The following is a 3,761-nucleotide window of genomic DNA, read 5'->3' on the forward strand; positions in this document are numbered from 1 at the left end:
TCTTTAACGTGCGTATTTGATCTTTTGCTTGCTCGTGTACACACGAAGGGGGTTCAGGCACTAGCAGGTCTGCACATAATTATGTTGACCTGGGAAATCGGAAAAAAAATCCACACTTTACCCACCAGGCGCCGTTACCGAGATTCGAACCCGGGACCCTCAGATTGAAAGTCCAACGCTATAACCACTCGGCTATTGCACCCGTCAGCCCTGGCACAAAACTGCTTGTCTGCCCAATCTTCTTGACGTCTCTTTATGCCTTCGGATATGGTGTGGCGTCCTGTTTCTATGGAGTGAAAGCTTTCGTGCTTACGTACGTGCGTGCATGCGCGCACGCGCACACGTGTGTGTGTGTGTGTGTGTGTGTGTGTGTGTGTGTGCTGTCATGAAAACTGTTAGTGGTGATTTGAAACATAAACTGTTGAATTTGAATGGTTGTGGGTAATGTGTTGATTATGCCTGCAGCCTGCCTTTCCTGTTGCGTTACACATTGGACCTTGGAACTGAGAACACACAGCAGAGAGAGAGGGGGTTGAGAGGGAGGAGAGAGAGAACGGGATGGAGACAGAGAGAGAGGGAGAGAGAGGGGAGTTGAGAGAGAGAGGGCGGGGAGAGAGAGGGAGAGAGAAAATGAGAGAGGAGGTGGGAGGACAGGGGGGAGTAGAGAAAGAGAGGGAGAGAGAGGGTGGAGAAAGAGAGAGGGAGAGAGAGAGAGAGGAAGGGGGGGGGGGAGAGGGGGAGAGAGAAAATGAGAGAGGAGGTGGGAGGACAGGGGGGGTAGAGAAAGAGAGGGAGAGAGAGGGTGGAGAAAGAGAGAGGGGAGGGGAGAAAGAGAGAGAGAGAGAGAGGGGGGGGGGGGGGCAACGAAACGAAATTGTTTATTCAGTATAAGCCACAGCCCATTCTGAATCGGATCCAAATACAAATATAACATTTATAACGAACCAAGGGAATAACAAGCTAAAATGAGCTGACAGCTTCTTCAGCTGGATCAGTGTCATAATCAATGCATTAAGAAACAATGTCTCATTCTTTAACTGCATTAGCGTGTCTTTTGAAGGCTTTATTTGTATACATATGGATAAATTCTTCATGATGTTATTATTTAGGTTTGTCATCAGCAAGGTAACATGAAAGAGACATGGGTTTACGCAGAATTTTATAGGAATGATTCTTGCCTGAGATCACACAGAGCACAACAGCACAATAGAATATGAATTTCATCTTCTTTTTCAGTTTTACACAATGGACATGTCAAGGTATTGGTGGAAACTACACTATATCGACCGCGATGAATTACCACATCAATTTGTCAAATAACATTTCAAATATCTGTCAACATCACATCGAAGATAGTTTTCACATTTCCATGACGATTTAAATGTTCTATAAAAAGAAAGTCTGTCACTACTCTGAACGTGTTCATTCCAGTTTTGCCAATGACAATCAAGAAGTCTGCGACGAAGATCCTGCAAGAATGCGTTCACATTTTCTACTTCTTGGTTCAGCCATATACATTCAAAACCGTTTCGGAATTAAAAAAAATTCTCGAACTCTTGAAACCCATGTATACTTACCCCCAGAATCTAGCCATATCAACATCTCATATGCTTCCACTGGAAATCTGCGTCCATACGTAATATTCTAAGCCAATACCTAATACAACGAATAGACGAATTAATAAGGAAATGTGACGTTCTGTTTCTCCGTAAATTAAATCGTTGGGTGTATTTATATGTTAATTATTTATTATGTTTAATTTACGCATAATGTGCAACAAAGCATTTTTGCCCTATATGCAAGGTCTTCACAAGCAACTGCAAAACTGAGCCGAGTAGAAAAATATATACCAAGATATTTATAACAATGGACAATCATCATTTTTTCACCATTGAGGAACCATCTCTCTCTAGCTGCTAAATAGCCACCTTTTCTAAGTACAACAATATTGCTCTTATTCATATTGACTCTCAGCTTAAGCCTAGCCACTGTATTGTAGAGATTGTTCAGCTGTGTTTGAAGACCAACTGGTACGGTGTCTCAGACAACAGAATAATGTCATCTGCCAATAACAAAATAAACAATTCAATAACATCAGGTGTTAAAGTAGCACCATGCCAACCATTTTCAATTATTTCTAGTGCTAATTCATTGATGAACAAAGAAAATAGAACAGGACTACATGCATCTCCTTGTTTAACACCTTTTGTACACATGAAACAGTGAGTCAGCATAACATCTTGCTTTAGCTTTAACCTTACTATACATACTCTTAATATATCTATAAAATTTACCTTTGATCCCGTTTTTTATAAAAGTTCTGACCAAAGCAGAGGTTTTGATACAGAGTCGAAAGCCTTTTAAAAATCAGTAAATGCCACACACAGCTTACGATTTCAGGAGAACTGTTTTTGTATTATTGCTAAAAGTGTGAACATTTGGTCAATAGTGGAATAACCTTTCTTACATCCAGCCTGATGTTCACCTGTAATGTTGTTTTGCTGAAGCAACTCCTGAAGTCAACAATTAATAATTGAACTGTACAGTTTGCTACTAATATCACACAAAGATATTCCCCTATAACTGCCTGGGTCGTTAACATCTTCCTTTTAAAGCTATGGTACTTTGATTTTTCTGTCCAGCTTTCTGGAAATATTCCTTTGTCAAAAAGTACTTTAAAAAAAACACATAACAAAGAAATCAGCTACAATATCACCACCATATTTCAGTAACTCTCCAATGATTCCTGTCCAGCTTTCGGGAAATATTCCTTTGTCAAAAAGTACATTAAAGGACTTAACAAAGAAAGCAACTTCAATATCACCACCATATTTCAGAAACTCTCCAATGATTCCATCAGGTCCAGAAGACTGTCTGTTTTTTAAGTTTCTGTATTGACATTTTTACCTTCTCGTTTTTCACTAATTTTTGTCCTCCCCGCTCCCCTCTTTTTTTTTCTCTTCTTCAATGTGTGATTGCACGTCTCGAGGATGTGGGCCTGTTCATCCCTTGTGTCTCCATGTACCCAAATTGGGTTTCTCGGATTAAATGATTTTTTTAACCTTTATTTTATTTTTAACCATGCACTTTGTTAATTTCTTTTAAGATGATTTTATTAAAAAAACTTGATTGCTAGAGACCCTTCCAAATGTGTTTTAAACCGTCTTTCTGGCTCAGCTTCAGGCGCTTTTACCCCCCCCCCCCCCCCCCCCCCCCCCCCCCCCACACACACACCCCCGCCATCCTTATTTATGTATGGATATATATACACGCGCACGCATACACACGCACACTCACACACACACACACACACGTTCGCACACACACACACACACATTCACTAGCTCCCACACCACACACACACACACACACACACGCACGCGCGCGCGCGCGCACCAGCTCCCGTGATATACATTTCAACACACACATATCTGTATGCATATACATGCTTTCACAGTCTCGCTGCCGTTTTGGATTTCACAGATAATCATCTGCAGGCGTAGCAAAAAGGGTACCCTATGCCTTGAATATGAAGTCTAGCACGTTGTTCAGTCAGACATATAAGACAAAAAAAAACAAAAAAAACCCGACAAACAAGACAATAAAATGTAATAATCAGGTCTTTCACACAAAAGAAAAAGAAAAAAAAGAAAGAAAAAAGGCGGACGATTCAGGACACTGACATGTCCCCTGGGTGACCTACCGCCGGGAAGGGGTGGTGGTGGTGGTGGTGGGGGGGGGGGACGATTAGTGACGTTACA

The 3,761-nt window shown here is 41.3% G+C and overlaps 1 long non-coding RNA gene across 1 annotated transcript in view; it reads left to right on the top strand.

Moving 5' to 3' along the window:
- The window catches only part of LOC143295486 (uncharacterized), a 365,664-nt gene that overhangs the window by 275,260 nt on the left and 86,643 nt on the right, over positions 1-3,761 (top strand). The window lies entirely within an intron of this gene.

This window comes from Babylonia areolata, chromosome 20, assembly GCF_041734735.1.
Source record: "Babylonia areolata isolate BAREFJ2019XMU chromosome 20, ASM4173473v1, whole genome shotgun sequence".
In the NCBI taxonomy this organism is placed as follows: Eukaryota; Metazoa; Mollusca; class Gastropoda; order Neogastropoda; family Buccinidae; genus Babylonia; species Babylonia areolata.